Genomic DNA, 10,801 nt, shown 5'->3' with positions numbered 1-10,801 from the left:
CAAAATTGTTGAATAATAAGCAGTACTAAATTAATGCATTCACGTACATTTAGTACTGCTTATTATTCAACGATTTGGTGTAGTATCCTAGCAATATTGCTATTTTACTGCCATTATACTGCCATTTTATTGCTATTTTTTGTTATTTGATCCTATATAGCTAGTTTATTGGCATTTTTTCCCCGGTGTGTTCTCTAGTTCTCTATATTTCTTAGTCCACATTATATGTGATACCATTTTTTACTTTTTTACAATTTCAAATATTAATCATACACTTTTGGTATATTTTTTTATATGTATTTTACATTTCCATATTCCAGCCATCATGTGTCACACAATTATAGATCATTATAATAATTTTATATTTTGCTCTGAATATATCTATATCTGTCATCATGTGTCATTTTTGTATATTTTGATATACTTCTATTTTTATATTAATTTTATGTAGTTATTTGAGGTAGATTTATTAATATCAACTGATTAATATTTTTATGTGTAGTAGAGCACACATATGAATATATATATATATATATATATATATATATATATATATATATATATATCTACCTATTTTATGTTTATAATGATAATGCACCTATTTATTTCAGATCATATTGTATCTTTCAGTGTCAATACACTTTCATAATTATAAATTCTATATAGATTCTACTAAATATAGGTATTCTCTATATATATTCCATTAAAGCAAAATACCTTCATTCATGATTTTGTACTACTACTACTACAGTTTATTGACACTGGAAGTGACGATTCTGGTAGAGGAGGAGTTAACTATATATAAAGTTCATAATATAGCCCTATATCATCTATGTATCTATGATTGCTGCTGAGGAAAAAACTGAGATAGTTTTGAAACGCGTCCAGCATCCCGTTTTATGAACATTGCAACCACCTCTATTAAAAGTTATTAAGCCCTAGTCGGTCACTTACCACACTGACCAGACGAGGAGCATTTTATTTGCCACCTAGTCTGCTATATGCGCGCCTCGCTGCCACAAGGACGCCGCTATCTTGTCCATCCATCCAGGAGATAGAAGCGCTGTAGGACCACGGCCGAGAGCCCACTATAACGCAACGCTGAAAGACCGCTGCCGAGAGCACACCGCAACCCGGCACTGCCACCATTGGAGACGGCCGAGTCTCCGGCAGGCCCACTCATGCTTGAGAGCGTGTGATTCATCGCAGACATCGAGGAGAGATCGCAGCATCCAGCACAGCAGCCCCGGAGGGGTGAGATCTAAAAGTATCTTCCTACACTAAGCGCTACTATCTCATTTTCTACATTGCTACAGTGTACATGCCTATGAACCAGCCATTTGCCGACAGTCCATTGCTATATCTATTCAGTGGAAACTATCAGACACTAAGTTCCATTATTCCAATAAGGACGTATATACGGTTGCTATTGGTTACCTCAGCTGCAGACCAAATTACGCTGAAGCAGTGTGTTTGCATGAGGATTGCCATTTGCTGCTAATAACTGTGTGGACAATATTCTATTATAGGCTAATTTGCAATACTTTGGTGGCAATTTTACAATTATTATTGATTTTATCTAATTTTATGAGGTTGGTCATATTTTATATTTGAGCAAATATTTATTTTTATCCTGATACTATTATTTTAGTGAATACCGTGATTCCACAAGGGCCCTGTGGGTCACGGTTACCACTGTATACCATTATTTTATAGTATTATAATATTGCCGATTAATAATAAATTATTATACTTATTTTCACTTACATTTGGTGTCCACTATCATTGACCTTTGAGCCCCAATTCCTGTGTATTATTCTTATATAACTTTGAACACCGTGGGTATAAGTGTTATTATTGGGCTGCCCAGGTCTATTTTGGCGTAGATATAACAGGAGCCACTCCATACGTTATTTTATTCTATAATTTATAAATCTGTTTAACTTTCTGGAGCCAGTTGATATATATTAAAAAGTTTTTTCCTGGAATACCCCTTTAAGTAGCTGATCACAGGGGGTCCGATTGCTGGTATCCCCCGCAACTTCTGGAACAGGACATGGCTCTCATTGAGGAGCGCATGAAGTAGACTAATTTCTGTGGGAGCGCTGACAAGACCCGAGTACTGCACTTGGGCATCATTGGCGCCCCCATAGAATGGAGCGCTTGCCATCTGCCGGGAGATGACAAGTGCTCCTCACTGAGAGAGTAGTGATCCTATTCTGGAGATCCCAGCTGGTGGACCCCACGTGATGAGCTACTTATCCCCTATCCTGTGGATAAGGGAAAAAGTTAATTTTGGCTAGAGTTCTGATATCAATCATATCATATTGCAGTTATCATGCAACAGAACAGGATTTAATTTCTTGATGAAGGCGCATAGTGACAATTTGATTGTGTTCCTTTGGCATGTGTGATTCTAATTAATTTGGAAGATTGTTTAGTAATAATATCATCATCTCAAATATATAAGATGAAGTGTGAAACTGAAATTACACATCACAGTTCATAGATAGACCATTGTAAATTGTTCAACCTATTTTAAAATTTTAAAATGTAGAAATATGAGAAAAGCTTTTATGCATCACTTTTCAGATTATATCCATTCTTCTACAAAATAATATGTAGGTGCTTAAGTATATTCAAGAGCAATTCCATTCTCAATATTAAGACATTCCTTCTCTATAGCAGACATGAAAAGGATTACTATCTTCTTGATACCTATTAGAATCCAATCATGTTCTTTAGCAATTGTTAACAAGTTTTAAAAAGAATATTTTTAAATTGGAAAAACAAAGAGATCAAGTAGGCAATGTAGGCTGAACTGGAAGGGAAATAAAAAGAGGACTTTTATTAACTTCTTAGTGATACTCACCTTCTATGTAAGGTGGGTGTGCATTGGGGAAAAATGGAGTGGGATCAGCAGCTTAAAGGGGTACTCCAGTGGAAAACTTTTTTTTTTTCAATCAACTGGTGCCAGAAAGTTAAACAGATTTGTAAATTACTTCTATCAAAAAATCTTAATCCTTCCAGTACTTATTAGCTGCCGAATACTACAGAGGAAATTATTTTCTTTTTGGAACACTGCTCTCTGCTGACACCTCTGTCAATTTGAAGAACTTTCCAGAGTAGAAGAAAATCCCCATAGAAAACATATCCTGCTCTGGACAGTTCCTAAAATGGACAGAAATGTCAGCAGAGAGCACTGTGGTCCAAAAAGAAGAAAAAAATCCTCTGTAGTATTCAGCAGCTATTAAGCACTGGAATGATTAAGATATTTTAATAGAAGTAATTTACAAAACTGTTTAACTTTCTGGCACCAGTTGATAAAAAAAAAAAAGTTTTCCACCGTAGTACCCCTTTAACCTGCTCTATGTGTTTCACAGCTGATTATAGATGACTATTAGAAATGAGCGAATCGAATCTGATGAATCCGAATTTGTTACGATTTTCATGAAAAATGTCATTCGCCATGAATGTGAATATCGCCGAGATTCGATTGCGCGACTCACTTCGTTAAACTCTAATTAGTCAGGTCCAAGCTAGAAGGGCATCTAAAATGGCAGATCCACATGTGAGGACATGGGGCTAGGAATCCTGGGAAGGCTGCAACAAGGGTAGGCCGGATGACTCTGAATCACATGCAGCATGCAGCCTATCAGCCACCAGCCAGCCACCCCGGTGATGTCACAGCCCTATATAATCGGCAGCCATCTTGCAGCCACTCACATCAGTGTTCTATTGCAGAGAGAGAGAAGAACAGAGAGCAGTGTGTGTTGCACAGAAAAGCAATTTTACAGCAGCAATTCACCTCCCAGTCACTACAGCGTTCTATTACAGAGAGGGACAGAGAGCAGTGTGTGTTGCACATAAAAGCATTTTTACAGCAGCCATTCACCTCCCAGTCACTACAACGTTCTATTACAAAGAGGAACAGAGAGCAGTGTGTTGCACAGAAGAGCAGCAATTCACCTCAAGCCCAAATCCTGCCTAGAAGCATTGATAGGGAAGGGAGGGAGATTGAGAGAGAGAGAGAATACAATTTTGGGTGTAGTACACAGTGACTGTGTGCTGCAGCACTGGTGTGTACTGATGGTGTTGTACACAAATACTTTTTTAAGCGTACTGAAGTGCATTGTCCTCCACTCATAAGTGCATTCCACATACATACAGCTAAGTGGTGTACTATTTTGTTCCTGTTAAAGACTTAAGGGCCTAGATACTGTGAAAGGCCAGCCAAAAGTACACACCTGCTGGTGTTGTAGACAAATACTATTTTAAGCATAGTGGATCGTATTGTACTCCCCTCATATACGCACTAAGTATGTCAGGCAGAGAAGTGCCAGGATGTGCACAGAGGAGTGGCAGAGGCCTAAATTCATTAGGCAGAGGTTGCAGCAGACTAGGGGTGAGTGGCAGCAGGAATCGCAGCTAGAGGCCTTAGCTCCCGGTATCAGCTAGCAGTCATGTCTCGACCTGCAACCCATCGGTGGGTTCCTCAGACACAACCTTCAGTTGGCATGACCCGGGAGCAGTCCTTGTCCTCGCATGGAGTCTCTGTCCTATGCTGTTCCCTCCCCAACAGAAGTATCTTATACTGTGGGTTTAGTTCCAGTATTTAGTGAGGACGATCTAGAGGACAGTCAGCAGCTACTATCCAGCCAAGAAGTGGAGGAGTCATCTGCTGCTTCCTCTGCTAGGCGGACAAGTAGTGATGAGGAGAGTGGCGTGGGGAGGTGGTGTTGCAAGCGTTCAGGCTCCTGAAGCAGACACTGTTGAGGAACCTGAGAAGGACATCAGTGATGTGCAGACACAACTAGATGATGATGAAGCCGATCGCACTTTGGAGCCAGGTGCAGAAGGGGCTTCATCATCATCACGAGAAAAGGGTTACAGGTTGCCCGTTAGGCAGCAGCTGAGCCAGCAAGGTGGTAGCATGTTTGGAAGTCAGCATGGGGGCAGAAGTGGAAAGTCTGGAGCCAAATGTGCCCAGGGTAGACAACCTGCTTCGCAGCAGCCTACCTTCCCGGGAGGTAGTGAAACATGAGATCCTGGAGTTGGCATCAGTAGCAGTCAATCAGTGCGGACTGTTGGTGGGAAAATCAACTACTCGCTGGTGTGGCAGTTTTTCATCAAGCATCCCCAGGAGGTTAACATGGCCACATGCAAGATGTGTCGGCAGAAGGTGAAGCACGGCCAGGGTCCCAATATTGGCACCACGGCCCTGCGTTAACTTATGCAGAGTCACCATAAAGAGGCCTGGGAGAAATGTGACTCCGATATGGTGGTCCAGCCTGCTGCATCACCCAGTGACACACCACTTTCTGTTTCAGCCTGCCAAGGCTCCACCACCACAGCTGAAGGGAACTGTGTGTCATACCCATCTTCTGTCGCTCCAGATTCTCCTGCTCTTGCTACTTCGAATCAGTCATTCCGCCATCAATCTATCAGCGAAGCCATGTCCAAGAGACAACAGTATGCGCCCACTCATCCAACGGTGCAGAAGCTGAATGTGCTCCTTTCCAAGTTGCTGGTGCTGCAGTCTCTCCCTTTTAGAGTGGTGGACTCTGCACCTTTCAGAGAACAGAGGGCTTGTGCCGAGCCGAGGTGGAGAGTGCCAAGATGTAATTTCTTTGAGAAGAAGGCAGTACCAGCCCTGCACAATTTTGTGGAACAAAAGGTGCTGCTGGCCCTTGAGCCTGTCATTGTGTACCAAAGTTCCCGGCAGTGCCGAGGTGTGGAGCTCTAACTACGGTCAGGAACAATACATGTCCTTTACGGCCCACTGCGTGAATGTGGTTCCTGCACAGCCACAACAGCAACTTGGATAGGTCACGCTGCTTCCACCTCCACGCTCTCAGGCCATTGGTCCTGTGACAGTGTGTGACTCCACCTCCTCATCCTCCACCGTGCCCTCAGCCTCCATTGCACAGACAAGTCTCAATGCCTCTCCAGTATACCATGTGTGCAGGGCACGGAGTTGTCACGCTGTTCTTCACATGGTTTGCCTTGGTGAACGGAGTCACACAGGGGAGGAACTGCTAAAAGTTATTCATGAAGAAGTCGAATCATGGCTAACTCCACGAAAACTGGAAATGGGAACCATGGTGACCGATAACGGGAAGACCGACAACACAGGAAGCCTATGTTCAATCTGGTCGGCAAGCGGTTCCTGAAGTGTCCCCTGCCCCCATCTGCAAGACATTCTAAAAATGGGAAGGAAACTTTGCATGCACTCCATCCACTCGTACACTGCAAAGCACACTCTCCTTGTGTTGCAGCATCAGAACGGCATCCCCAAACATAGTCTGATTTGCGACATATCCACACGTTGGGATTCCAGACTCCATATGTTGGACTGGCTATATGAACAGAGAAAAGCCATCAATGATTTCTTTGTGATCCAAGCGGATAGGGGGACTCCCATTTGTAACCTCAATGGCAGCTCATACATGACACCTGCCGTTTGCTGAGGCCCTTTGAGGAAGCCACATTATTAGTCAGTCGCCAGGATAATGGGATGAAGAACGTCATTCCACTGCTTCATCTACTACAACACGTGTTGAAAACGATGGCTGGAAACTGGAGACATGGCACCTACAACTTACGGCCACATGAGCCCTGTGGGGGCGGAACTGGAGGAGGAGGGGGAGGGGCCCAGTGGAGCACAGTTCAGATTCCACAAGATGGACAGCTTTTCTAGTCATCTGACAAGAGAGGAGGAGCAGGAGCTGCTAGAGGGGCTAGAGGATTAGAAAGGCGAGACAGAGGACCAAGACACACCATGGCAGTATGCTGTGGAGATGCAAGGCAGGGAGTCCCTCCGAGTCACTTACATAAATGCATGCTCATTTGCATGCGTAGTGACCGCCGAATTGTCACCATTCAGAAGCGGGAAGACTTCTGACTTTCCACCTTATTGGACCCTCGCCAGTGGCACAAAATGGGTTCCTTTTTAACACCCACTGAGAGGAAGGACAAACTGACCTACTACAAGAGACATCTTACGTAGTCAGTTTGCCGATGCTTATCTGCGCCACTGTCCATCCTCTTCAGGTATGGCTCGGGGGGCCCTCTGCGCTCACCTTCCACAGCCATGGCTGCTGAGGAGGGGAGGGGTGGGGTTGGGTGTCAGGAGCAGTACCAGCTCCATCAGCAGAAGCCTGAGATTACAGTCGCTGATGAGTAGCTTTCTTCCCCCACATAGTGAAGCAACTCATCAGCAGCAGGTAGAGCAGGACCTGAACCAGCAGGTGGTGGCACACCTTGACATGAACATGCAAACAAACCTTGAAGATCCGCTGGACTTCTGGGCAGCCAAACTTGATTTGTGGCCGCAACTAGCAGAGTTTGCCCTGGAAAAGTTGTCCTGCCCGGCCAGTAGTGTGCCATCAGAGCGGATGTTTAGTGCGGCGGGGACCATAGTAACCCCAAGGAGAACTCATCTGTCCACGAAAAATGTGGAGAGACTGACCTTTGTGAAGATGAATCAGGCATGGATCAGCCAGAATTTCCACCCACCAATGCCAGATGCCTCAGAGTAGATTGACCATGGTGCCATGCCAACACTTCACAAATATGGATAGTGCTTAGCATATTTAAGGCGCTGCTCCCCAGGTACAGACATTCCTCCGCATCAGACCAAAGGTAAGTATTGAGGACATGCGTTACGTAAAACTTAACATTTAATAATATGTTTAGGATAAAATATATGGACCCAAATTTTTTTTTTTATAAAACAAAAGGAAAGGTGTGCAAAAAAACATCATATGCCACCTACACCACCAAGTATTGATGTGATAAAGAGACATCTAAAAGATGGAAGAGAACAATGTATGGTCCATTGTAACCAGTGGGGGGTAAAAACGTCCCCTCTAAGGCACTACTCTCACATTCTTAATTCCCTTCTTGACAAGTGTTACGTGCCCTAAAATGGGCAGCCCCACACAGGAACCTCTACTTATTTCCCCCCTACAAAGACTGCCATTTGCCAGGATTTTTAAGTGGAAATAGAGTTTACTGCGTGGGTCCGCTATTTTTAGGGTGAGTAACAATTGCCAAGAAGGGAATTAATTGGGCCTTACAGGGTCAGGTTTTTACCTCCACCTGCTACAATGGACCATACATCCTTCCACCTTTTAGAGGTCTTTGCATCACATCAATACTTGGTGTTGAAGGTGGCACATGGTGTTTTTTGCACACCTTTCCTTTTGTTTGATTTAAAAAAAAATAATTTGGGTGAATATATTTTATCCTAAGCATATTATTAAAAGTTACATTTTACGTAATGCATATCCTCAATAATAACTTGTGCACACTAACACTTTTACAAAAGATACCTTTTTCTTCTGCCTACCTGTCTCAGCTACTATTCTGGTCCTGCCACCCGCCTGATGACCCACATCTGATGCCAAGTTCTACTTTTTTCACCCACCTTCATCACCGGGTACTGGTATTGCCACCCACCGCACCACTCTCTGTGTGGTCACTTTCAGGACTCCTGATGCTGCTGCTGCCACCTCCAGGCTGTCTCTTTCTGCCACAATATGTCATCCTCCTGCTGATGCCAGCTTCAGGCTGTGTAATTCTGCCACCATATGTTCTCGTCATGCTGATACCAGCTCATAGTTGTCTCATGCTGTCACCATATGTTCTCCTCATGCTGCTGCCACTTCCAGTCTGTTTCATTCAGCCACTATATGGTCTCCTCATGCTGCCACCAACTCATGCCTTATGAAGCTGCGTTCCCACAGCGAAATGCGTTGCATCTAGGGAAATAAATTACCTCGACTTTATCTGATCTCCATTCCTTTTGTATCCTGTGCCACGTGAAGTCCTCCTTGAAGCCAGACCGATTGAACTCCAGGCTGTGTCATTAAGCCACTATATGGTCTCCTCATGCTCCCACCAACTCCAGGCTTCTCGGCCTTTTGGCTAAGATCAAGTGTAGTATCTGTTCTTATCAGTTTCATGCCGGTGGTCCGATCAACACCGGTGTGGAGCAGTTAGGGATGGGTGCTGCATGGAGGGGACAGGTGTATCAGGGAGTTCCGGGGCTGGTTCTGGGGAATCAGCTCGACGGCTGCCCCGATGTGACCTATTTCCCTCCGGGTCTCAACATGAGGCTGAGAGGGTCTGGAGCCGAGGTGCTTTAGTGCCTCGGGGAGTGGTGACCCTGATGTGCCGAAACTCACTGGGAGTATTGGCTCACTGGGTTGAAGCACTGGCACCATGAACTCTTCACCTTATGGCACTCACCTCTTGATTCCTGGCCTTCTGGTTAGGATCAGAGACATTTTTATATGTGCGGGCAGTATGTCTGCTCACATTCACTTATTTCTTTTTTGTCACTTTTTGCGTGTTGTGTGTCCACAGGATTGTTAGGATGAGGAAGCCCTTCTGGGTCTTCCTCCTAGTGGTCTAGGGGAGGTTTGTGTGTGACCATTAGGTTCTGCACCTCCCTGAAAAAAACCCTGGGTACTCCTGCATGGTCAGGGTACCGACCGTTATTGGCTCTGTGGGCAGATACCTTGGCTGACGCCATGGGGGACGCCGGGAGCATTTTTTGTCCCTTGGTAGCTTCGGCGAAAAAGGGACATCAAACCTGAAACTTCGCAGTTACCTTTTGATACGGAGGCGAAGGTTAAGGTTTGTTGGGGGGGCCTCTCTCCTGTCATAGAAGGGCTTGCGATAGCCCGCATCCTTTGTGCACTTTTTTTATTGTAACACGTTTGCACTTTTTCTTGCACTTTGGGTGATTCAAGCACGTTCCTCGGCTCTTAGATTTAAAAAAAAAATAATGTTTTATTTGTATGTCACTGTACCACTTTTACGTGTTTGTTTGTACACAGGATTTGTCGGGATGCGGTAGCCCTTCTGGGTGTTCCTCCTGACAGACTAGGGGAGGTGTTTGTGGTCATTTGCTTCCTCACCTTCCTGCAACCCCTGGGCATCTTGGCTTCGGTCGAGATGCCATCAGTATACGGCTCCTTGGCTAATACCCTGGTTAACGCCTGGATTGAAGCCAGGTACATTTGTGGCCCTTTAGTAGCTTTAGTGAAAGGGGGCATCAAACCTTTATCCTTGCAGGTGCCTGGTAGGTTTGTTGGGGGGCCTCTCTCCTGTTGGAGAAGGGCTTAGCGATAGAACGCATCCTTTGTGCACGACATGTTTGAACTTTTTCTTGCACTTTGGGAGATAGAACGCACATGTCTCGGCAAAAAAATAGAAAAAGCTGTCTGCAGATGGGTTTTCTTCCCTTCTGGGGAGAATTCTGGCTTGGCACAAAACCCAATCAGTTTTTAAGACTCCGTAACTGGAGTTAAGGCTGATTCTAGGGCATGCTGCCTAAGAAGGTGGTGTGATGAGCTGTTTGCATATTCCTATATATATATATATATATATATATATATATATATATATATATATATATATATAGTCCGAATGAAAAAAAATATATATCTATATAAGTGACAAGGTGGTAGATGTTATATTCATCAAACTTGTGACTACTATATGGCTCTGTATGGAAACGAGCAGCCTTTCTACCTCTTTTGTTATTAGGATGCTTTCACACTATAAAATTCATCCGTTTTAAAGATCCGTTTGATGTTCCGTTATGAAAACCCTCAAAATCGGCCATTAAACGTCCGTTAGAAAATCCCATTATAGTCTATGGGATTTTTACATTATCCGTTTTAATCCGTTATAGTCCGTTATTAATAACAGACGTTATTTTGTGACGGGAGAATGAACGGAAGAAATAGTGCATGCACTATTTCTCCCGTTACTATCTTCCGTCACA

General features: G+C 44.0%; 1 pseudogene; it reads left to right on the top strand.

Annotated features, from left to right (window-relative positions):
* Positions 1 to 8,911: 8,911 nt before the first annotated feature.
* On the top strand, positions 8,912 to 9,004 carry LOC130359883 (U2 spliceosomal RNA; annotated as a pseudogene).
* Positions 9,005 to 10,801: the final 1,797 nt, after the last annotated feature.

Source organism: Hyla sarda, chromosome 2 (genome assembly GCF_029499605.1).
Source record: "Hyla sarda isolate aHylSar1 chromosome 2, aHylSar1.hap1, whole genome shotgun sequence".
In the NCBI taxonomy this organism is placed as follows: domain Eukaryota; kingdom Metazoa; phylum Chordata; class Amphibia; order Anura; family Hylidae; genus Hyla; species Hyla sarda.
Note: the sequence above shows the minus strand (reverse complement) of the source record. Positions and strands in the feature narration are given on the sequence as shown.